The sequence below is a fragment of the Pogoniulus pusillus genome, chromosome 6 (genome assembly GCF_015220805.1).
Source record: "Pogoniulus pusillus isolate bPogPus1 chromosome 6, bPogPus1.pri, whole genome shotgun sequence".
Classification (NCBI taxonomy): Eukaryota; Metazoa; Chordata; class Aves; order Piciformes; family Lybiidae; genus Pogoniulus; species Pogoniulus pusillus.
In genome coordinates this window covers 34,340,966-34,367,517 of record NC_087269.1, presented here as the reverse complement: position 1 = coordinate 34,367,517, position 26,552 = coordinate 34,340,966, and the positions used below count along the sequence as shown (strand labels likewise).

The following is a 26,552-nucleotide window of genomic DNA, read 5'->3' as shown; positions in this document are numbered from 1 at the left end:
CTGCATGAAGGCACTTAAAGCCTCTCCCTGGTATACTGAAGCACAGCAAAGTTTGCAGGCAAGCTTGAAACATCAAAGCTTGTTACACAGCAAAGCTAGTCTGGAGCATGGCATGGCAAAGTGAATTGAGGCAGAGCACAGGGAGCTTACAACCTCACTCATATTTTATCAATTGCCTGAATCTGATGGCTCCATTTAGCCACAGAGATTAGCCAAGCAGAATGGCATTTTGCCAAAACTAACCATATTAAAGCCAGGGCCTAGCTTTATCCATACTTGGGAAAACACAGGCCATGCACTATTGTGGTTTGGGAGTTCCCACTCACACATACTAGATTAACCAGACTAACTCAGCCAGCTGGAAGTTAAGGAATGAAGCTATAGTTACAGTGTGCACAAATATACATGCATATATATATATATATATATATATATGCACACACACACACTATATATACAAATATTTACAATTATATGCAAGTTAAAAGTAATACAGAAATTCAAAATCCCTCCTGGACAGGCTGCCCAGAAGGACTCACAACCAACTCTTTGCCCCTTTCCCACCCCTGATCTCCAAAACAATCAGATAAATCTCCATACAGCTCATGTGTTAAGTCTCCAGAGATCTGAGGTGAGATGTCAAAAGCCAACAGAGGTTAGAGGAAAAAATATTAGATCAGGTTACATAGGTTTCATGCAAAAGAGTTAAGGTAAAATGCAACTAGACACACAGACTCAAAGAAAAGAAGTGAGAAGTGAGTGCCTTATCTTATATTTTGACTATTTAGGTTCCTCAGCAGAACAAATGAGTGATACAGGGGTCACTATTATTTTCTTCTCACAATGATCTAATTCCACTCATTAAAATATTCCAATTAGCCTCAAACCAGCATATGCATAAACAAGTGTAAGCACCTTGTTTACCACCAGAGCAAAACAACTCTGGGCAAGCCCTGGATCCTTAGATTCAGTGTCTCCAGGCCTTTGTCTTCTTTCCTGCCCTGATCCCTGCTCCAGCAGAGGGGAGGGGGAGTGGGGGATAATGCCTGGACAAGCCAGGACACATTGTAAGCCTAATTTGGCCTTCCACAACAAGCAGACAAAAGTCTTGTATCTATAAAAGGGACTAGCTGTGCTCACTGTCCGTGAAACCTGTTACTCTCACAAGACCTGTGACCAGAGTAAGATAATTATATAGAAAAATGAGTCATTTTAATGAACTAGATGTCAATAATTACTATTGCCTTGGTATAAATAAGAGTCTGTTTGGACAAAAGTACAGTTATTAAAGGATCTCCTTGAAGAATAGCTCTTCCTGGTGCATAATTGAGGAGAGTATTTATGTTTGAAGGCAGAAATCCTGTGTTTTATATAAGAATTTGCATACATCAAACTATGGCTTCTGACACCATTTCTAACAGATAATAAATGTTTAGAAAGGAAAATGTGCTTGTAAGCACTTTGTGAAACAATACTTCAAGGCATAGCAGGATTTGAATGAATTGGTTTCTCACACATGCAGTGCTCAGGGGCTGAATTTTAATAGCCTTACACAACATTTTAACTTCAATAAGACCACACATACATTCCAGTGATTTTAAGGATTGTCCTGCTCTGCGATGCATGGAAAATTCTGATTTCTGAAGCATCTGTTCAGCTTCATCCTTACAAAGCCTGATCTTGTGTATGTATTTCAGAAATTTTAACTAGTGACACAAAAGGACAGGTGAACTTTTTCTGAAGACTTTGTTTCCCTCTCCACTGAGGAAAACACAAATCTTCAGTTTATGTTCCAGTGATGAGCTATTTATTGTTCAGCATCTACCTGGATAGGTTCCTACTGAAATAAGACTTGTTCCTTAATTTCCTTTTTTCACTCAATTTCAGGAACTGCAACTTTCATGATACTTACATCTAGAAAGAAAGTAATTGTCTCTTGGGCCACCATGAGACTTTCTCCAATTCTTCTAAAAAGATTCATAATTTTAATGAGCAGAACACCTGGAACAGTTTACCAAAAAAAGTTGTAGTCCCTCATGGCATCAACTCTCATCCTGTAATATTGTCACTAGGCTCGATTCTGCCCTCATTTAAAATACTAAAGAGCAGTGGATTCTGCAATGAAATGGTATCGTGGCTGCTACCTTTCTCTTTTTTTTTCCTTAGGAAGATAAAGAAATGCTGTTGAAAATCATTCAATTACAAATGTTTCCCAGATAAGTCAAGCAGGCAGAACTGCTGCCACTTAGCCTAGTGGGCAGTAGAGAAGAGTTGGCTAATTTAATTCCTGCAATACTCCACAACTTTGTTTTGTTGTTTGTTGGTTGGTTTGTTTTTTTTGGGGGGGGGGGGGGGGGTGGGGTGGTGTGTGTGTTTCTTTGTTTGGTTTGTTTTCTTTTGGGAGTTGTTCTGAGTTTGTTGGGTTTTTTTTCCAAAACTCTTACTGAAATCTGGTTTGTTCTTCTCCTTTCATTCCTCTTTCATCTCCACTCTGAACAGCTGTATGTAACAAGTTAATCCTTGAAAGACAGTAACACTGGAAAGATGATGTAAAATAATTTCCCCTGGGAGTGTGAAGTATTTGTGTTAAATGAAATGAAAAATCAACTTAAACATTCATATGAATGCCTAAGGAGAACTATTTAGCCACTGTGATAGTTTCTACCTTTTCCCTCAACAAAGAATAGAATAAGAAATTTCCATTAAAATAATGTTATGTATGAATTACACTTTGCCCTTGGGGAACAGAGGAAATTACAGCTTTTATACTCTTTAATTCACAGGGATTTGACACTTGTTTTGGGATGCATTAGGCATACTACAACAGTGTTGAGTACTAATGATTCCAGAGTGTAAAATATGCCACCATTTAGAGGAGACTTGCTCTGAAGACACAGGGACCATTCCAGCCATTTCAAGTTCCTCAGAAACATGCAGAGGACACTAAGGCACTCTTCAAAGTGCAAGCACAAGTTCATATAGGGATTGGAGCCATTCCCACACCCTAAAATCTGTCTAATAGTTCCAATCTAACAGTCAGAAACCCAGTTAAAACCAATTCACACGGATGCTGTCTGGCTCAAAAGATGGACCACAAATCACAGAGCAGATGTGGAAATAAGACTTTCACATTCTGTACTCCATCAAAAGGTACAGTCCTCCTCTAGATGCAATAGCAGCCTTATATGACCACAGTTTCACTTCTAGTTAAGAATTCCAAGATATGGTCCCATGTAACCTTTATCAAGCCATGTTTCTTAGGCTGCTTAGCAAGTGAGATGTCTCTGGACACACGCCCACAAAATCAGTTGCAACCAAACTGGGAGCAAACTACATTAAGTGTAGCATCAAAGAGAAAATTCACATTTCAGGAAACATGATTTTCTGGCTATTGTAACATTCACTATGCCTACTCAAAGTCATTACAAAAGCCAGGCTTATGATGGCAGTGAGATACTCAAGCACAGACAGACTAGATGAGGTGGCATGAGATCTGTTCTGCAGAGACACTCATAAACTCACTGGATCATATTTTACTTAAAAGAGCAGTTTTTCAGCACAGAACTGCCCAGAGGCATATTAATGTTTAAAAAGATGATATCTGAGGTTTGACCTTCTCTTATCAATATACTAATAAAACTATATATTAACAAAACTATATATTAACAAAACTATATACTAACAGACCACTTACATATGAGATGCTATTTCTTGGGGTATTTTTGACAAGGATTCTTACACTTTATTTCACTTAGCAAATTCCAGCAATTGCTGTATAAAGCAAATCCTTTTTATTATTCATGAAGAGACATTTTGGGCATTAATTTGAGCCCTCTCAATGCAAACTCTATTCTGTCCAAGGGAAACATAATGTAAGAATCTTTGGATAAAACACACATGCATCACCTTCTCATATTTTACATATAACTTCTGTCTATCTTTGCAGTTCCTACCTGTCCCAGAAAGCTCAGAGAACCTATAGGCAAGACTGCTGAAGAAACTGATGAAAGCTTTAAATTGCCTTTAAACCAAATCATTGTGCATAATATATTCAAAATGCATTTTAAAGTTTACTCAGTGTTTGCACAGACAGACAGAACTTTGTTCATCACTATTGCTCTCAGGCAGTACAAAGACTAAACAACAATTATCATGCTTGGTAATTCTCAATGATGCTTCTGTGATTTTACTTATACATTGATATTAAATAACTGCAAAACCCTGCCCCTGTTTCCCCATCTCAGATGATAATGATCTCAATTGTTATGTGCTCTTAAGGCTGCTTCTGGAAAGAGTTATTGAAAGGCTATTCATTTATTAAAAAATAACATTCAGGTTTTGTCTCACCACATTTTTTCACATGGCTTTTGTCTCCTTGCATACACAAAATGAGGAGTGTGCAATGCAGAGGGTTATCTGGAGAGAGGAAGGCTAGAAAGGAAAGACAGTTCCTCAGCCCCAGAAACTCCTGTCCTGTTAGAAGGTCCCAAACTGGGAAAACTGCATGTTTCCTCATCACAGGCCTTTTGATGGACAGAGTAAAGCTATCCTGAAGGTTCAGCTTGACTGGAATTCACCAGAATGAACAGAGTTAATGGAAATTTTTCTTTGTATTGGTCCATAGCTGGTTTTTGCCTGCCTGTTACCTAGGCTTTTTTTTTTCCCCTTTAAAAGTGCCTGTGGCCCACTTTTTAGCCTTCCCAGGGCAAGTGAGGTCTGTTCAGGTACTTTTCCATTAATAAACAGAAGCACTTGCTGTCTCCTAGGTGCTTAGCTTTGACAGCCAGAGAGGAGGGTAGAGCAGATGTGTACTTCTTCAATTCTATTAATAGCAATATAGCCTGATTGTCATTCAATGGGGAAATCATCTTTCAGTAAAAGACTGCTGAGTGGATGCAGAGAATTTCGAAACACAGATAAGCAAAATGTCTTCTACATGTCTCCAGCCATGACCAGCTTTAAATCAGTTGTGGGTGGCTCTCCTTCAAGGTTAGAAACAGTATCACATGCAGTTTGGGTTGCGTAAATCCCATTTTCAGAACTGTCCTCTGAAAACTGTTTGCTTTCTTTTGGTCATAGTCCTCCAATCACAGTTCACCCAGTGATGCACAGGAATGCATATCTTCTACTGGATAGCAGGGCTGTGAGTATTGCATCCTTGAAACTCACACAAGGTCAGGCTTTGGGACTGTCAGTGCTAGCATCTGGGGAAGTTCAGGAGCAAAACTGAAGTTGAGACCTCTGTTACTGAATTAGTGGGGACACTCAAGCAGGCTGATGTGGACCATGGTGTTCTTGCAACACTGAGTCACTCTGACTCTTTCAAAAGCATCTTCTTCTTGCCTCCTGTGTCTCCAAAGACACAATTCTGTACCAAAAAGCCCTGTCTGGGCCTCCTTTTTCATGTGTAGTCACAAACCTAAAGTGCCCCTATGTGCATCTAGGACTAAAGACTCTCTGTCATTCTTGGTCTGGAAGTCCTTTATTTTCTCACACCTTCCTTGGGCTCATTCACTCTCTCCAGGGCTGACAACTCTGCTCCAGGTGTTGGACTCCGCTCTGTGAGACATTTCACTTCTAACCCTGGTAAGAGTCACTATTTGAGGAATAGGTAAATTAAGTTTACTTCATAGGTTTGCTTTATCATCTGAGGATTATTTTGGTTTTGGTCTTTTGTTATGTATGGGGCTGGCTGAGTTTTGCAACTCTACACAAGCCATAGAGACACTGAATATGCTCTAGAGCCATTTGTTACTTCTCATAGACACTTATTTTCTACACAATTTTGCCAACTGACTTGGTGTTATTGAAATGAAAAGCACATAAATGCTTCCTAAGAAATATTCATGATTTGTTTACTTCTCTAAAATTCTAATCCAAAAAGTTAACACTGACATTATGCAAAATGCCACATTTACATTTAATAACAACATCCTGAATAAATATTTAGAAAAACTACATTTTTTTAATTAAACCTGTTATGAGTGAAAGAGCAGACAAATAATGCATACAATAATAAACTTGCCTTATTCAATCTACCCTTTTGGCAGCATATTAAAAACATGATTTGATAAATATTTTTAAATAGGTAACATCTGAGTCTGGTCCTTCCTATTTTTCTGATTATTTGTTGACTGCGTGTATGTACACACAGAGTTCATCAGATCAGTTGATTCCTCCATCTGTTCATTTCTGCCCAGAAAGGGAGACTTAATATTTTATTAATCATGAGCAAATCATAACATAAACAGCAGAAATCCAGATTGAGAGAGACTGAGCCTAGCAACAGAGCAGCATTCTAATTTCAGAGAGCCTAGCAAAAGGACTCTAGCATTCTGACTCAGTGACCAAATTTTAATACTCCCCATGGGGGACATTTCTGATTCGACAACCTAAAAGAATTACCTAAACTCTTCTTGTAACAACTCTAGTATGAATAATTCTGCTTCACTGGCCAAGGGAACTACAACATTTATACCCTTTTTAAAACAGGTCTACTTTGGTCTGCTGTTGGAGGCCTGCTTTTATTTTTTCCTCACTTGCTGACTGAGAGGCCATGCTTGCAGACCATATGACATGGACCTAGCTAGTGGTGCTCCTGCCCACAGAGTTTCCACTGATGTTCCTCAGGAGCTCCTCCTAAGTAAGATCACCTGTCCTGGGGCTACAGCGTGAATGAGAATGGAAGACAAGGGTTTTCTTCTTGAGCCACAGAGTGTACTGCAGATTTTCTGACTTGTGCCTCACAGATTTGAGAGCTTTATTTACTGAACTCTGCCTCTCTACTTCTGAGCCCCTGTGGCCCTGGCCTGCCTTTCAGTGAGCAAGTACAATGTCCCCCATCAGCTGTGTCCTGCCTGAACAAATTCACTGACAGGAGAAGAGAAGGATCCAGAAAGCAAGAAGATAGAGGTCCTCATTATTCCTCTAAGGGGCAGCAAACACGTCAAGATCACACTGGCTCTGGCTGCATTTGGCCTGTACAGCTGCAGGGAAGACTGAGCCGCAGGAAGAGCAACTGTAGGGAGTCCAAAGCTACAAGGTATTCTGGGCACTGTTAGTGACTCTGTAATTCCAGGAACAATAACTGAACACGAAGCACAAGAACATTCACTCTGTAATCAGAAATACAGATGAGCAGTGCTCTTACTATGAGCACAACACAGGACAAAGCCAACTTCTCTGACTCACTTTTTCCTGCTTAATTTTTTACAGATTGCATAAGCAGCAAGAAATGAGAGACAATATTTCAAGCTGGGTAAAAATTATGGAAACCCTTGGCAATTTCAGTGAAATCTCTTACATGACAAATAAACGTATTTCCAGCAAACTAGAGGTCACAGTTTATATACACACACAACTCCTCCTACCCAGGAACAGACAAAAGAAAATCCCACTGAAAGGGTGAAAATTCCTTAGTCATACTCTTTCCCCATCAGTTGTCACAGGAATATATTGTATTTTGCATTACATTATTGCACAATGAAAAATAATGTAGCCCATGAGGATTTACACTATTAAATTCCTAGCACATAAAATTGGTGCAATGTTACTATTAAGCACCCTTAAGAAAAAAATATCCAGGCTCAAGATTTATGAATAATCTATTTCCTGATAATTTTTCTCCATTTTTAAAACACTTATTAAATCTTTACAAGAAAGTGCCTTTTTTTTTTTCCTGGGTGGAGAGGCAGTGTCTGTATGTGTGTGGGGTTTTTTTGTGGAAGATGCTCACTGGGTTTTTTCTCACCACCTAAAACTGGCTTTAGTAATTGTAAATCATAAACATTCTGGGAAATATTTTCCTTCTAGGTGGTCAGGGAATAGCCCTTGTTCTGCCTGCTGTGTGTCATATACTGAACAACAGCTGCACCAGCTCTACCACTATACACATCAAGTTTCTCATTATAGATCAATCTCTATGCATTGGAGTTGTTTGAAACTGGGGTTTTCCACAGGTTATATTCCTGTGGAAATATTATTTCTTCTCTCTAGCAATTTTGGCACACTTCTATTATTTCAAGATAGCAATCTAAATTTGTTTTCAATTCCTTTTTACTCCTCCTTATTCTGGTTTGGTTTTTTTTTGCTTTCTTCATTGCTTTTTCCACTGAAGGAAGAGGAAATTGTATGGCAGAGGAGAAAAGTGTAAAGTGTAAAAAAGAGAAGGAAAAAAAAGAAAATTTATTTGATTTGTGATTTTTTTTACCCCTCCTTGTTCTTTTTTTTTTTGTGAAAGTGAGATACCAGTGGCCTTAGCCAGGATTTAAATTCCTGTCATTGCCTTCAGCCTGACTACAGTTCATTAAGTGTTATACTAACTTCTCATATTCTTAATTCCTTGGAGCTGGCACTGTTATGAGGGCTTTGTCCTAATACAGTGATAACTTGGTCCTGAGGGGAGACCTCCTAAGATGTTACAGTAAAACAAATAACAACTAATAACTACTGAGAATGTGTCCCAACACGGAGAACCTTATTAAGAGCAATTTCACTGATTTTTGTTTTGTTTGTATTGAAATACCTAAGGAATTGAGATGGAGTATTCAGAAATTTTTAAGTCAACTCTTCACACTGCAAATTCTATCCTGTTTCAGTAATGGAGGCATAAACCCAAAGAACCTCTTCAAAAGCTTCATTCTGACATATTTAAATGATGAGACAGCTGAAATCAGCTGAAAAACTTCTATTTACTTCAGTGGGACTAAAAGTTCCCTGAATATCTAACCAGTTTCCTTTATACTGTCATTTTTTGCTGTTCCTATTATGAATACCACAGCAATTTATCTGCACAACCTTTTCCACAGCTTTTCAGCTTCAAGAGCATTTCCTGATTCAATTTTGCTCACAAACAACTGTATTTTTTCTTCTTCAACTATATTTCCAAATTAGTACAATTTTCACAAATGGACCCCATCTCAGTTATATTTGTTCTGTCTAACATTAGTAAAAGCACACAGATGTTCTTCAGGACCCAGCCCATAACGCTTTTATTTCCAACACTGATTATAGCTAGTGTCTTTCTGCACATCATTATAAAGATTGAAGGAGCATCTTTAATACAGCTCACAAAATTAATTCATATTTTGCACCTACTTCTTTTTCTCCTAAAAACACTAACGCTGTTTTTGAATTGTGGAGCTTTTTCACTTCCACTCAGTGTTGACACTGCTCATTAATTCTGCCAAGGATAAGAAAGTATTAATAATAAATAATTGTAAAATTATGCAGTAAATCTCAGATGCTCTGTTTATTATATGCTACAATGGGTTTAGCACATAGTATTTACTCATTATGTTGCAGAATGCTACATATAATCTCATCTAAAGAATTGAACTTGCCTTTTGTGGTAACTTGCAATATCTAGACTGATAGCACACCATGGACTTATTTGCTCATCAAGTCACTGGAGGGAGCTAAGTAAACACTTACATCAATTATGGCAAAACAAAATTAGTAGCAAAAGCACACAATAACAGATTCCAAACTATCTGCCCCAAACTACAGTCTAGAAAGACCATAAAACCTTAAAATGTTTGATGAGTATGAAATAATACATACTTAAAAAATGTAGCAAGAAGAATACAGACAATGCTGCTCACTGGTGGAACAGTGAATCAACAGCTTGGACCAAATTCAACACGTAGATTTTCAGTTAAGGAAAATCTACTCATATTCATGCAGTGATATTGCAAAAATGAGCTGGTTTCTCTGATATGCACATGTAACTGGTGCCTGCAAGACAACCTCCGAAACTGCTGCCTGCTCCTTTGACTCATAGAAGAACCCTGTATATATAATATTTGAAAGTTTATTTTTTTTATTAAGCCAACAAAATAAAAGGAAAATCCATTAGCCAGATCAACACTGCTTCAAAAGCATGCGAGAAGTTCCTTCCAGGGGATTGCAGTACTGTTCATATTGACAAAGAATCAGATTATCATTCTGCCTGGCACGGGTTAATGCAGCTTTACAGAGTGTAGTCACACTCTGGCTGGACCACAAGGTGGTGAATAGAGACAAAAAATCTGAACTAGAAAATAAATTCTTAAGAGAAAAATATTTAACGCTGTCCCTGGGGCACCTCAAGGCAAGGTTGGACATGGCACTTGGTGCCATGGTCTAGCCTTGAGCTCTGTGAGGTCTCTTCTAACCCTGATGATACTGTGATACTGTGAAATAACATAGCTGGGTATGAACACACTTTATAACCCAGACATATAGTGTGCCATACTGGCATATACACTGTGATAAACAGACATTGTCCTGTGTGGGTTTACTGCATGTGAGAAGATGGAATTAATCACAAATATCCATATCTTTTCCCCTGTGAACAACACAGTGATCAGCTTTGCCAGAAAAAGGATCCCAGCTTTGCCCTAATGCTCCCCGTGGAACAGAAGAACAGAGGAAGTGCTGGCTTAAGAGTGTAATATCACTCTGATTTACAGTAATGACAGATCTGGCCCACTGCTACTCTGAATAAAACAAGTACTGTTGAAAACACAGAGGGTAACATATCTCAGCAGAAAAGGCAAGTATTATACATATTCAAATCATCTGGAGCCAGTATGAACCTAAACTGGCCATCAGATGGCAAAAACATCCTATCACTGCTGAGCTGACCTAATTGAAAGCCTCTCCTAATCACTACTAATTTCCTGAGTCAGCGAGTTCCCTTAATTGCTGTCGCTAACCTTATATATTTACAACTCAGTACAATATTTGTGAACCAAGGGAAAACACTTTAAGATTTAAAAACTATTAAAGATTATCATCCCAAAAATGGAAAAAACAAAACCAAAACAAAACACAAAACCCACACAAAACCAAACAACCCTATAAAAAGAATGGTAAGCAATGGCAGGATTTTGACTTATTATCTTAAGAAGTATCTCATCTGAGGAAAACAATCACCTTGGGCTAGCTACGTGTACAGCAACATGTCCATTACCACTCTGCTAAATATCAAAGCTCCTGCAGTCCTTCCTCACTATCCCTGTAAGTTGGAAATCAGCTTTGCCATTTATAACACATGGCATTTCACTGAGGCACCCAATTGGGAGATATTTTTAGACTACAGAGGAGAGATTTGTTAGTTAATAACCTTGCAGCATTCCTGCATTACGTTGGTGGAAGAATCACAGACAAAGTAACAGTTCAAACACTGGTTTTCTGTCAGTCCCTTCTTCATTGCTGAATTCATCACCTTCAGGCAATAGTTTCTAACCAGCTGAAAGCTCAGAAGTCTGTAAAAGTAAGATGCTTGTTTGCAGTGTCTTGGATAAATTTCAATCAAAGATCACAAGGTTAGGAAGTTATGGAACAAAAATGTGGGATGAGACAATACCTAATTAGACCTACAGATCTGACCTGTTATGTGTATATATATTTTCAATCATTCTATTGTTTGCTGGTGCTCTTTTTAATTTTGTTTCATTAATGTTTTTGCAGGAATAGGTTACTTACCGTAATGAATGGACATTTTGCTTTAAGAACATATACAAGGCATTGGCTCACAATACACTGTCACATAAGAACTGCTCACATAACTGAACTCCTGTGGATAGGCTGCAGGAGAGGGCCCATAGTGTCTAGAACATAAATTTAATTTGTTTTGCTCATTAATGTCTCTATGCTGCTGACCTAGAGAACAGAAGAGATAATTATAAGGTGTTTTCAACACCACATCCCATAGAAATTAGCTTGCCAGGAGCAGAAAAGAAGAACTGCAAACCAGGTATGGTCTCCGTATCTTCCCACTGAAGCAGAGTGAGTACTACAGATTCAGCACATTTCAAATACTGCTCTACTGTTCATGCAATTTAGCTTTCACATTGGGTAGATATCTCATGCTTCTTTCATTAGCTGAAGCAATTAAAGTACAGTCAAACATAAGATTTATATTTTCATATTCTTTCTTTGTGCGATTCATTTTGAGATAATTAAAATAATTTTTCAGTGAAGCTGTAACAGTATAATGAAAAATGTTATGGGAATATAAACAAGACTTGTAAACATTTTATAAGGTTGCTTTTTAAAAGGAGAGGAATCCACAACGGCTTTAAAAGATCAAAAAAGATTCCCAAGGTGAAGAATTAACTGTAACAGGGTTTTAAAAAATTCACCTTACAATTACTTGAAAATAACTGCTTTCTCAGAAAACAGGCATAGGAAAACAACTATCATCTGATTAAAATAATGCAGCACTTTCCCCTCTTATTTTCTCTGTATGGTTATTACTGTACCTGTCCAGATAAAATCAGAACAGACAATGTGAAACAGTGCACATCATTTCCTGTATTAGCTGCTTTAATCTGCTGTGATTAAGAATGAATTTCTGGACATAGTCCAGACAGGCTTCTGGCAATCAGAACAGTGAAGAGACCTGATGTACCTCGTTAATTCTCTTCAGGCTAAGTCCCACAGTCCTTGCCCAGGAAAAACTCTCATTGAGAGTTTTATTCAGGCTAGATCTTGACATATTAACCTTAACATCTTGAATTCATGGTTCTTTCATCCATACTTTCCCCTGTTTAAATACAAGTATCAGGTTTACTTAATACCCTGATACAAAAAGATATTACTTGGTATGTCCAGTGTCATGTTGTTGTCATGCCACTGAGGAACAACACTGGAGAAAATCTTTCTGTAAGTTATGGTGTAGTTAAACTGACATAAACATACTGAAATAGAAGATGTGGTTTAGATAATTCGCATCTCCATTTTGCAGTGTACAGGAACCACTGAATCCAGAGACAGTATTAGTTACACGATTAACTTCAGGACTGAAGGACTTCACAGCACAAACTATTTGAGTTGTGTCTCACTTAATTTACTGCCTATTCCTCTGGAGACTGATCAACACTTCAATAGTTTTCTTAAGTCATCTTTACGTTCTACATCAGTCTGGATTTTTTTAACTCTTTGTGAGTACTCAAAAGCCAGTGTGAGTACTTCAGGGTAACATTCATTTATATAATATGCCTCAACAAAGTTCTCTCTTGTTCCTTCAAATATTGGTTATAGAACTCTTTCCCCACAGAGACTATAGAGATCCTGCTACATCAGTCTGCTTTCTCAACATCCCTAATAATTTTAGTTACCCTTTAAACTAAAAACAGGAAAGAAAAACTACTCAAACTATTTCTGCAGCAAAATCTCAGCGTTTCTGCTCTTCTGATGCCATTAAAATCAAATCCAGCAATCAAAATATTTCAAGGCTTATTTTCCCCTCAGTACATTCTGTCCCTTGACATTTATTTAAAAGTCCCGCCTTGTATCTCTATCTGCAAGTTCTTACATGAATTGAATCACTACAATCTCCATATTCTTTACCCTTTATGGCTAGCATTAACTACTTCTGTTTTTCTGCCAGACTTCTTGCCACAGCCCTGCTTCAGTCTTCACTATGTATTCTGCTAGGCTGCAGGCCTTGAAAACATTCTGTAGCATAATGCAACAGATAGATATCTAAATGCCACCAGCTGGCTGCAGCAGAGGCAGTATTTATTCCAAGGTTCACTGTGCCCTCTCTCTATCATTGTTTTTACAGTTCCACTAGGTGTCTTGACTTCTATTACTGCAGAGAAATATACTTTCTGCTTGGAAACACCTGCCTTCAGAACATGTGTAAAGCTTTGAGCTACACGGTCCAAGGAAGAATGGTATAGGTGACCCAACAGCAGAAATTTCTACATACTGACAGCAAATCCATCGCACCCTACAGACATATCCTGAACAGTCACATTTCAAGGCAGATATTCCTGGACCCTAATCCCTCCTTCCTTACAGATACCTCTAGAACAGTCCGAAATATCACTAGTAAGCTTAGTAAGCTGATGATTCATCTCAGAGCAGAGAGCTCTTTAAAATCAGTTCATCTTAATTGTATGAAATTCTATTACTTTCTTTATCACCTGTAACCAATACAAATTTCCTGTTGACCACTGCTTACCTGGAACTAGCTACTAAAAGCATTTTGATAAGGATTGCTATGTAGAATTTGGTGCTGTATAATTTAATCTTTTTTTAAAAATTAAAACCATCTACTGCTTTGTTCTTCTAATACTAATACCAAAGCTACCTGTGCCAGCAAAGGTGTAAAGTTAAAATTTGAAGAAAAAACCTCACACTATGTCTAACAGTTTTGCAGTAGGCAACCACTTAAAAGGAAGCAGACCACCCAGTTCACAGCACTGTTTTATTTGAAGTCCTTCTGATGTTGAAACTAATTATACATCTGGATAGGCAGGTTAGCATCACAGCTAGAGAGACAGCTTGGGAAAAAAAAGCCAACCATTTAGGATTTAAAGGATTAGATTCACACCTTAATGAGAAACCACAAATTTATTTATGAGCACTTTAATTTATAAGCATTCATTGCAGTTCTGCTGGATAAAATATAAACTATTTTTAGACAATAGTTCCTAAAGAAAATGTTCTGCATAGTAAATAATACAAAATGTTTCATTTTCTTAAGAGCAGAATTTCCAAAATTACAGGCACTGTTGAGTGCTGAATTCAATAATCAAAAGCCTGACCCTCTTTTCCAAACAATAAAGTGTTTTAAAGGAAAAAAACTAAGTTGAGAGTGGAAGTGCTCAGAAGGCAAGTTAGTAGAGACACACAGAGTTTCCTTTGCAAACACATTTTGGGACAGCATATTTTCTGTCTGTTCTCTACACAAACTGGAAAACTGTATTGCTAAGAGGAGGTTTGTAGTGGTACAATCATATTCTGTGCTGGTATTCGTATTTTGAAACCTAAAGGACGTTAAGGAGATAAGAAGCTCTGTTTCCTGCCAGAAAAGACTAAGGGAGAAAAGAACAGAAAAGAATAGAGAAAATATGTGACAAAGAACTTTATCTCCTGTTTTTCACTGCTCTCTCAGCAAGAGCACTCTGACTGTACCTGTAGGTTCTCATTCATATGGAGCTTCACTTTGAACCTCTCTCTTCACATGAACAACTTTGTTGCTCACACAGTTACAGGTCTTGCTTTCAAATTACAATCAAAGTTATGCAGAGTATCTACAGCTTCCAAGCGCCCAAAAGGAAAATAATCTTCTCCTAAATGCAATTCTTTGGAAATCCATCCAAGCTACTGTTTGAAAGAAAGGGCATCATCTGTCCTACTCCATACTCACCCTTTAATCATCCACTGCCACACAGACACCAATGTCCTAATAACTTCATTTCTGTGATTCCCCTCCTTCTCACAGAACCTCATTTCTGCCAGGCATCTACAAGGGCAAGCTAAGCAAGAGCAAGCCCACAGCTCTCTAGCAAGAGGTGCAGCATAACTGGGGAACTAATATCATAAGTGCTAGTAAGGATGCTGATTTGCATACATGGGATCAAGATACATCAGTACAATTGGAACTGTAGAAACAACAACAATACTAAACACAATTAAGAAACCAAAGTTCTTTGGCAAGACAATTCACATTTATAGGACTTTATTTTTTTCTTCTGTATAAGGAAGTGAGAGTTGTCCTTTGAAACTTCCTCTGAAATGGGAAAAAAATGACCATAGAAAACTTGATTTTTTAAAAAATGTCCCCCTTATTTCTCTTAAAAATGTAATTTCCTATTTTAGGACACAACAACACTCAGCAGCAAAAGACCCTTAATATTTCTATTCCTATTAGCAAAAGACCCTTAATATTTCTATTCCTATCAGCTTTCTTTAAGTGTCTGCTGTCCCGAGCAATACTTTAGATGTATTATTTAATCTGGGAAAATGAAAGCCACATTTGGATTTCCAAGCAAATGTAAAACATAATTTAAATGAAAATAATCCAGCACCAATTCCCACTTTCCTTTTTTTGCCCACAGTTTAGACATATGGATGTTTTTCATAGTTCTTTTTCTCCTGAGTCTACGCTTGACATTTTCTTCCAACACACACACTTTAAGTCCTAAAGAAGGCCGGAAGCAAAATTTCTAGCTGGTACAACTCCACTGAAGTCAAGGGGAATTTATCCCTTGTGTATGAAGTTCTGGGTGCATGACAGCTTTAAAGAAAGAGGAAAAGTCAAAGCACTCTAACACAAAAATGAGGTGTAGAAGTTTGTTTATATGGGTAAATTAGTGACTTTCAGTAAGTGATCCTGATTTACATACCACATAGAATACATTTACAGCTGTGCTTCTTTTATAGTTACAAAGAAGCTAACTCTGCTGTAGTAGGATTTTAGCAAAACATAACTGAATCTGCAATACCTGTATACAGTCATTTGAAAACTAGAGAAACAGTATATTCAAAATAAAAACATGTGTCCTGCACAAAAGATTTACATCTGATTACTGAGATACTTCCTTCATTTAAAATTAGTTGTTGCATGAGTAGCATAACTAATGAAATGGTATTCTTATAGCTTTGTCCCCTACTGTCATGACCCAGTTCCTGCAGCAATATTTCCAGCTGCATCCTGCAAGAGATACAGCTAATGTGACAGTGCACAAATGCTAATTGGATGGTCAGATACATTTAGCTGATTAGCTCCAACCAAATGCTACATATAAATTATGAGCTTTCTCCTGGGGATCTGCACTTGCACAGTTCTCTTCCAGTCACAAGCCAATTCTCTCACATTTTGTGCCCATTTAGACAGTCTAGACACACTGTGACTCTTACCTATTCCTCTTTCAGATTTCACTTGAACATTAATTAACCCCTGGGTTAGAAGCAGAACTGACAGATGGACAATCAAAATGCCATGGAAGCCTTTTGCTTAGGTACCAGACATATAAATAAACTCCAGCATCTGAAAACACCTCAGAATCCCTCTTACTATAACAAAACACGTCCTCCTGTAATCCAGGAGCAAGCAGTTAGGGACTTGTTGAGCCTCTTAGATTCTCACAAGTCTATGGGACCAGACAGGATCCATACTAGGGTGATGAGAGAGCTGGCAGATGAGCTTGCGATCCTGCTCTACACCATTTATCAAGTCATGGCTCACTGGAGAGGTCCCTGAAGACTGGAAGCTGCCCAGAGTGGTGCCCATCCATAAGAAGGGTTGGAAAGAGAACCCAGGAAATTACAGACCTGTCAGCCTGACCTCAGTGCCAAGCAAGATAATGGAGCAGATCATCCTGAGTGCAATCACAGGGCACCGACAGGACAGCCAGGGGATCAGACCTAGACAGCATGGATTTAGGAGGGGTAGGTCCTGCTTGACCAAACTGATGTCTTTTTATGATCAGGTGACCCACTTGGTGCACATGGGGAAGACTGTGGATGTAATCTACCTGAACTTCAGCAAGGCCTTTGACACTGTCTGTCATAGCAAACTCCTGGCCAAGCTGGCAGCCCATGGCTTGGACAGGGGCACTCTGTGCTGGTTTAGGAACTGGCTGGGTGGCTGGGCTCAGAGAGTGGTGGTGAATGGAGCCACATCCAGTTGGTAGGCAGTCACTAGTGGTGTGTCCCAGGGATCAGTGCTGGGCCCAGTTCTGTTTAATATCTTCAATATCTTCACTGATGATCTGGAAGAGGGGATTGAGGCTCAGGAGTAACCTCATTGCTCTCTACAACTACCCAAAGGGAGGCTGTAGTCAGGTGGGGGTTGGTCTCTTCTCCCAGGCAAGCAGCAACAAGAAGAAGGGGACACAGTCTCAAGATGTGCCAGGGCAGGTTTAGGCTGGACGTTAGGAAGAAGTTCTTCACAGAAAAAGTGATTGCCCATTGGAATGGGCTGCCTGGGGACATAGTGGAGTCACTATCCCTGGAGGTGTTTAAAAGGAGACTGGATGAGGCACGTGGTGCCATGATTTAGTTAATTAAAAGGTATTAGGTGATAGGTTGGACTCAATAATCTCAAAGTTCTTTGCCAACCTGGTTCATTCTGTGATTTACACATAATGAGAGACAGTAAACTTAAAATCAGATACTTGTGCTATTCAACAAGTTCTAAGGTTTGAGGATCTTCATAAGTTTAGAAATGGGGACTGCAGTGGGCTCAGCTACCTTTCAGAGCAGAGATGGTGAGGAATAATTTTTTTTTCCGGATTTTTTCTGGTTTTGGTTGTTTTGTTTGTGGTTGCTGTTGTTTTAACAGGAAAAGCCTTAAAGAGACAAAGGACTGGAGAGCAAATAAGAATTGGGGGAGCTGAGTGGCACCTTGGACTTGTTAACCTCTGAGAGTATTTTATAACACTGAAGGTCAAACTCAGATATTCTTCAACATCAAGGCCAGAGAGAAATGTTGTCATGAGCTGCAAATGACATTCCTCTGAGCAGATAGGATTTGGAGGTTTAGATTTCTTCCTTGCTACTGGCAAGGATTTAATAAAAGTCTGTGGGTGGATCCACCTGAAGTGCAGGACAGTTTCCTTACCACTTCCACTCTGGGAAACACGAGAGGCTCAGAAGAATTTTTTTAATTACAGGTCATCAAGTAGTTCCCATAAAGGGAGTAGATACTTCTTGTTTTATTTCCTGAAACCCAAGTGATTTGTCTTTGAAAAGCTTTAGTGGTTCCTGAGTTATATGTTTTCCTAATACATTAGACTATGTTCCAAGTCATAACCATATTTTGGAAGAGAGTGTGGAGGACAGTACAGTGTCATTGGCTTTCCTATTAGTTTAAGTCCCCCCAACGTGATCAGAACTCCAGGCTGAGCTGCTAGCAGAAAGCAATATGTCAAAACAATTGAACACATTCAAATATTGAGTGATATCTTTGAAAAAGGCAATGTAGGAGTTGTGCCACCCAGTGGAACAATGAAGAAGAAAACTGCTGTATACAGAAAGTACTACAGTGCTCAAGCTGCAGAATACTTGCCATAGTATTATTCAGACCATTTCTGTTAATTCAACTCTATATTCACCATTCATTAAACTTAGTGGAAGCTGACAATACCTCCTTGCCAAAGCAGAGAAAATAAAATTTAGAATCATAGAATCAGTCAGGGTTGGAAGGGACCACAAGGATCATCTGGTTCCAACCCCCCTGCCATGGGCAGGGACAACCTAGCCTATAACAGGCTGGCCAGAGCCTCATCCAGCCTGCCCTTAAACACCTCCAGCCATGGGGCCTTAAACACCTCCAGCCATGGGGCCTCAACCACCTCCCTGGGAAACCCGTTCCAGGCTTTCACCACTCTCGTGCTGAACAACTTCCTCCTCATGTCCAGTCTGAATCTACTCACCTCCAGCTTTGTTCCATTCCCCCTAGTCCTGTCACTCCCTAATAGCCTCAAAAGTCCCTCCACAGCTTTTTTGTATGCCCCCTTCAGATCCTGGAAGGCCACAATAAGGTTTTGAAGTGGTATGCAGAAGGCTAGTTGCTAGGAAGTGTCCTCCTTTGCCTTATTCTGTTATCTGTCATGGCTGTGCATAGATTTGCTTTCTGAAAGATTCCTCTGCAATAAATCACAATGTTCTGTTTCAGCCATGTAACTTCTCTCTTGCTCTTTGGCAGTATATTCAATTCTACAGAGTATTTCTACAAGAGATTAATTGAGGCTACAACTGAGAAGCTAATGAGTAAAGACTATAGCTCTGGTCTCAGCAAATACCTGTAATTTTATTATGCAAAGTGTGAGCAATCTCAGTCCCTATACCCTACAATCAAACTACCCGAGGGATAGGGCGAGGGATGGAGGACAGGATAGGGAACAGGATTGGGACATTACACTGCCTGCCAGGAAAAACTCATTAAAGATGTCTAGCAACATCAACCTAGAGAATTGCACTTCAACCAAAAATCTCTACTCTGGGACAAGAGCTTAAGTGAGTAAGATACACTTAACCTGTGCTTGTGGAAAAGTCTTTTTCTATACTTATATTTAGCAAGTCATCCTCTGCTCTACTCATTTGAGAAAATGCTTTGAAAGAAAAAACAAGCAACTGAGAAAGGCATTATAAATCTCTTACAGGCAGAAGTAAATTGTGAGTCTCTTTAAGCATCCTTACTGTAAACAGGACTGGGAAGATCCAAGTGAAGCTGTAGCATGGGAAATATGCCTTCTGTTTTGCATGGGATATCAAAGTAGGAGCTGGTCAATGCCTTAGCAAGTGTCAATGTTAACATTCAGAATCCTTCTGCTGCGGAGATTACAAGTAGCTAGAATCCCTCTTTCCAACAGCTATCAAAGCCCAAAGTCCACTATCTGCTGATGTGTGCTGATATACTAATGTTGTAATATGTCATAGTACACATTTGGTATAAGGTAGAGCATTCGATATAAATGTTAAATATTTGTTCTAGTCAACATCAATTTCTCATATAACTCTATAAGTCATCTTAGAGGTGAATGTCAGGATGGGGCAGTTCTGCTTAAATAACGCTAGGCCTTTGTGAGTTTTAAAAGACTGACAAATGCAACACCATAACACTGGGCACAGAGGAACACTGGGCCTTTTTTCAGAATCCTTGTTAAATTCTCATATTCTAAGCACATTAAACAAGTTGCCATGCTGCCACGTGACCTTTCAGTTGCACTTTTCTTTTCAAAACTGTTCTTTTTTTCCAATAGTTATTCAGCATATTCTCAGAATTCATATATTTGTCTTGATTCCATTATTATTTGATAGTCATCACAAAACATAAAAAGTACCATGTTTATGAAGATGAAAAGCTTTATGAATTTGTTCCTTTTCTGTACATATGTCAACATTTGCTGTCAAATAAGAAATGACCACTTAGCTTCGAAAACCGTAAGCTTTGCATTTGGGGGATTTTTCCCTAAGTGCATTTAAGCTTTGCATGCATTTGTGTGCATGCATCAACCAACGCAGATGGCAAAAGCACATCAATAAAAATATTTAAACACATGCAAATATTTTTTGAATGAAAGCATCAATCTGACTTAATGAGCATATTTGTAAGAGCCATAGCTTCCCCTCTTTCTGTGTAAATAAGCATCTTGTCATGACAAGAGGTGCAGGTACAGAGATGAAGATAAATCACCAGCTGCTCTTCCCAGTCCTTTCATTGCTTATTCAAGGCAAGTAAAAAAGAGCAAAAGGATCCATGACGATAAATACAGTCAGGGGCCACTGTTTATTCTTAAACTTTCACTTGTATAATGATTTCAAGGATGCTGAGATTTTCTATAACTTGCAAACACAAACATGGCTGTGATCACTTGGAAAGTAGTAGACTTTTAGATTGTGTCCATGATGCAAAAAATCTGAAGATGGTTAAATTTCAGGAGTACAGAGAATTTTAAAATTATTTTCACTTTGCATTTATGAGTTTTAACAGAGGAAGTACATTCTTTCAGGACAGAGACTGCCTTAGCAAACTCAATGGAAATACTGAAGATTGCAAATGCAAGTGAACAAAGACACAGTGACAATTTGGTTACAGACAATCCCTATGTAATTTACATAGAGAGTTTTTGCATTTCTGGACAAGTTAGAATTGTATATCTGCAAATAGGTAGTTATGCCTTTCAATTCTAAAAAAAAAAAAAAAACAACCAAAAAACCAGTTGGCAAAAATAATTTCCTAGAATGGCTTAGGTTGGAAGGGATCTTCATCTACTCCAACCACCATGGGCAGAGACACCTCTCAACTAGATGCTTGCTCAAGGCCTCATCCAACCTGATCTTGAACACCCCCAGAGAGGAGGCATCCACAACCTCCCTGGGCAACCTATTCCAGAGTCCCACCACCATCATACTGAAGAACTTCCTCCTAAGATCCACTCGAAACCTACTCTCCCTGAGCTTCAAACCATTCTCCCTTGTTCTAGATATCCTAGTCCCTCTCCAGCCTTCCTGCAGGATCCCTTCAGGTACTAGAAGGCAGTTCTATGGTGCTCCCAGAGTCCTCTTTTCTCTAGGGTGAACTACCCCAGTTCCCTCAGCCCATCCTCATAGCAGAATTGCTTCAGCCCTGTGGCTGTCTTGTGGACTTGCTCCAACAGCTGTGTGTTCTTATGATGGAGACACCAGAATTGGACTCAGAATTCGAGGTGGAGTCTCACAAGAGCAGAGTAAAGGGAAAGAATTGCTTCTCTTGCCCCACTGGCCACACACCTCTTTGTCATTAATCGATTCTTTAGACACGTTCATTTCAGTGCCATCTTCATAGCTGTCAATTTAAACTGTGCATTTTTGTCCTGGTAGGGTATAAATCCTGTCAGGCCAGTTTAACCTTTTCTCTCTGTGCTAGAGAACCTCTATTCTTCTTTGGGACTGAGGTAAGCTTTAGAGGGGTAGGGGGAAGGTGAAGGGGAGGTTGAGAGCCCCTTCTGAGGACTCAGGTTTCTGGGAGGGGAGTTGTGTTTCTGTATTACTTTTTACCTTGTATATTTCTGTATATAACTGTATAGACTGTAAATATCTGCTTGTATATTGTGCTAGCTGTAAATATAAGCTTCATTCATATTTCCAGAGCCGGCTGAGTCTAGCCTAGGTGATTTCCAAAGGTGGGGGGGGGGGGGGCAGGAAACACTCAAACCATCACACTCTCCTCCTGATCCAGGAGTAGATGAGCAAACAATAAGAATTTGGCCCTAGCAAAGCCTTGAGGGTTAGGGGCTTAGCACCATGTGTCAGGTGTCTTGTGTTGCCCCTCAACAGTGTCTGCATGGTCACACAAGGCACAAAGCTTTGAATTTATTGGCCGGAACAATGATGCTAGCACCCATCACAGAGGCCACATGTTTGCAGCTAGTGCTAGCAGCTCAACAGCAGTAACTCAGTTCTTCTCTCCTTCCCTCTGCCTTAAATATTTTGTATTTTACCCCAGGATCATTATTGTGAGTTTTGGAAGTGTCTTTGTACAGGAAACTTACTCGGGGGCCAAAGCATCGTGAGTACATGTGCTGGTGTTAATGCTAAGGCTCCATGAGCACAGTTAGAATTTTCCTGTTTTGCATTCCTATTTTTCCAAGTTCTGATTATTTAAACTGTTTAATTCTGTATTTGTAAATACCCTTGGTGCAACTACTTCCTGTTGACCAAAAATCCAAAGAATCTCAGGGAATTTCCCCAATTTTTAAAATACTAATAAAAATAATATTAACACAGACATTAATATTCATAATCTATAAGAGATTATTAATTTTCATCACAATCTTTTATCTTCTCATACAATATCTTAATTTTTTGGACCTTTTTTTGTTCAAAAGGCTACCAGTCTTTCACAGCTGCACATAACCAGCATGTTCAGTTACCTGTGTACTGACTGGAATCTTGGCAATAACTGCTGCCCACAGAAATGGATTTTTCTGTTTTCTGTATTAGCCAAGTGAAGTTATTGGGTTGATTCAGATGTTTTGTATTATCATCTTTCAGTAAGAGAGCTATGAGTCTCAATTCAAGGAGCGTGTATGCTAGAAAACTGCTAGCAGAGATTCCACATTAGGGTCACACATGTGTAGCCTGTCTGCTTGGAGCAAGACCCACATGAAACGGTCAGGCAGCAGCAACCATCCTAGAATACCTGTGATGCAGGTAGCTGGATCACATAATTTTCCCTGAGTACATCCTCTTCATTAGGTGTTACTTGAAGTCATACAACCAAATTTTGCTCTGATGTTTTGTATTAGTGAGAGAGGGATATTGGAGTGACTACTCTAGAGCCTTCCATTTCTATTCACTTAGCTCAAAATTTCCCTGGTCTAACTGAATTATTACAGCAGTACTAAGTGGTTCTGACTAAGTGACTTGGAACTCAGTAGTTATGCTGCCTTTCTGTGATCTGCTAGTCTCTTCCTCCAGTATCTGCCACTCACACTCATCTTTATCTCAGCCCTTGAGGAGTGAAGAGATGGTCGGCTAAATTTATCATCTTACAAATGTGCTTACGCACTGGAGCATGTTTATGTGAATCTGACGTGGTAAGCTGGTGGAAGAACGCAGCTCGTTTAGCAATCACAACAAAATAACCTTTCAAGGCAGTCATGCTGTTCCTCTAGGCTCCTTTTTTGCAAAGGATCTCAACTAGAGGGTTTGCAACAAAACCAAAGCAAATGTGCATTGCCAGGAAACAAAGCAAAACACCTTAATTTGGGTCAGTACATTCACCACCTCATAACAGTTAGGGTTTTCACAGTTGAAATTATATACTCTTTTGTCTACCAAACAGCTACTTTGATTAGATGTTATAGCTTGTGCTGTGATCTCGATTTTCCTATAGTCTTCAGCCGAACTTTAATGTTTTCCTTGGAGCATTCAGGAGAAGAAAGGGGTAGTACAACCACTGTTAAAGGCAAAGTTTGAGGTGAAGTATCATAGAAAAGTAGTATTTATTTTTCAGATCTGTCAGGTAAGACAAATAGCAGACTGTCACTGCTGCAAAAACTGTATAGCATCCCATCACCAACTATTAGCATGGATAATTAAGGAAGTGCTGCCCCAACCACATAAATTAAGTTAGAATCATGTCCTGTGTTCATTTAAATACATTTCACCCTAAAACTAAGCACATCTTTAGTGTATTCAGGGCTTGGGCAGAAACTTCAATCTTGGACTTCTCATTTTGTTTTTCTCCTATTAACAATGGATAATCCAGAAGGAACTGTCCTGGCAGGGAATGAATCCTGCCAGACCAGTTTAGCTGCTGCCCTTCCTCCGGTAGTTTCAGGGTCCAGGAATTGAGTTGAAGAGTAGATCATATAAAGAGTTGGGGGGGGGGGGGGAAGCTAACTGGCTCTTAGCAAGCATGTTTGGTCCATCTTGTGAACATAGCTGGTACTGCTTTGTTGTTGTATACTCAGAATTCTCCTGTTTTTCCACTTTCCTATTTTCCAAGTTCTGACTCTGCTTTAAACAGTTTAATTCTGTGTTTATAAATACCCTTTCTGTAAATACTTGTTGTTGACTGAGAATCTGAATGAAATCCATGCAATCTGGTGAATTTTTAATGTTAACAAATAATAATGAATGTTCATAGCAGACATTTAATATTCATAACTAATCTTTCAATATTAAATCATATTGGGAACACAAACAGAAATATCTTAAATTCATCTGGCAATACTAGAAGCTCAAGACTACACACAATTCTGTGTGAAAAATGACTAGTTTTTACACTTCTTTACTCAGATTTACATAAGGAAAAAGATCTCTGTCCCAAGGCTCCTTATGCACTAAGAATAAATAAGAATTAGCAAAGCAGTTGTCCTGTATCAGAGAATGAGAAATAACCTCTTTATTCCATTCAAATGTTTTACACAATAAAAATTGATTGTTTCCTTTCCCCCACACCCCCTACTCTATGCAGGATTCTTATTTTTTCACATTATACAGAGGTTCAACTTAATCTGCACTCTCAAGTACTCTGAAGACCATCTTGAAGAGACAGATAGTATTTATTGTGAAATACTGATGTATAGATATAGAGAGGTGAAGAAGAGCTGATCATAACTTTCTCTTTTAGTCCAGGTATACTTCCTATCTATGTATGTTTTCCTGTGCTCTTGGCCACTCCAAGTCTAGCAGGAGGCCAGACTAAATGACCTGTGGGATCTCTTTCAGCTACCATGTCTAGGATTCTGTCTCTTATTTCTATCATATTATTCCTTGCCCTCTGCACCCCACCCACGCTTCTACAGCAAATATTTAATTTTTAAATAGTACTAGAGCAATTTCTTTTGTCTGCTTGCAAGCATTGCCAGCTGGCTGACATGTTCAGCTGTGCCAATATGCCACAACCTGGCTGCTCAGAAAGAGCAGAAGCAGTGATCTTAGGTTCTGTTCATGAGAAAAAAAAATGAGCTGTACATGGAAAAAAAATAGATCTCTACCACAAGGCCTAGAAAAGACATCTGCTCTAATTCATGACAGGTCTTGTGCAGTCTACCTGCCCTTCCTACAAAAAAACTAAGGAATGGTATGAAAACAGCCAGCCAACATTAACACATCATGAAGTAACTAAGATCAAGAAGCATCTATGGTCACATCTGTTATAGTGATAAACTGCCTAACTAGAATAATGTCACTTGGATAAGTGGTCTGTGCCATGAAAACTGATCTGACAGCAATCTCAGTTACTGTCAAGAACCTCACTGTTAGCCTGTGCAATAAAAAATGTAACTTACCAGCCACTGTCCTCTCTGCTCCAGAGGTGACCAGTGTAAATCAAGAGCTTGCTGTATCACAGATGAGCTGAGTGACTTTAATGAGAAATCTTGTCCTTATATATTACTGTTCCCTTGCCACATCTTGTCAGCAATTCTTCAGAAAATTATTCTACCATTTCCAATTGCAAGAAAGCAGATGGCACATGGAGAGAACCTCTATGATGTGTAGTCAATTGCTAAAACAAGAATAAATAAATTAAAGACCAGAGGCCCCTGTCAATAATGTCTCTACTAAAATGCTGCTTAACTAGGTGGATTGAATTTGCATGTAAAGGTTTTGGTAGCAGGGGGGCTATAGGAGTGGCTTCTGTGAGAAGCTGCTAGAAACTTCACCTGTGTCTGATGGAGCCAATGCAGCTGGCTCCAAGAGGGACCTGCTGTTGGTCAAGACCAACCCCTGCCTGGATGTTTTTAAGGCCAAACTGGATGTGGCTCTGGGCAACCTGATCTAGTGGAAAGTGTCTCTGCCCATGGCATGGGGGGGGGGAACTAGATGACTGG

The 26,552-nt window shown here is 39.1% G+C and overlaps 1 long non-coding RNA gene across 5 annotated transcripts in view; it reads right to left on the bottom strand.

Annotated features, from left to right (window-relative positions):
• The window catches only part of LOC135176540 (uncharacterized), an 82,408-nt gene extending 56,141 nt beyond the window's left edge, over window positions 1-26,267 (bottom strand). For all 5 annotated transcript variants that reach the window (XR_010302706.1, XR_010302705.1, XR_010302704.1 and 2 more), the window contains exon 1: window positions 26,010-26,267. This is a non-coding gene — a long non-coding RNA (uncharacterized LOC135176540). The remainder of the gene's footprint in view (window positions 1-26,009) is intronic.
• Window positions 26,268-26,552: the final 285 nt, after the last annotated feature.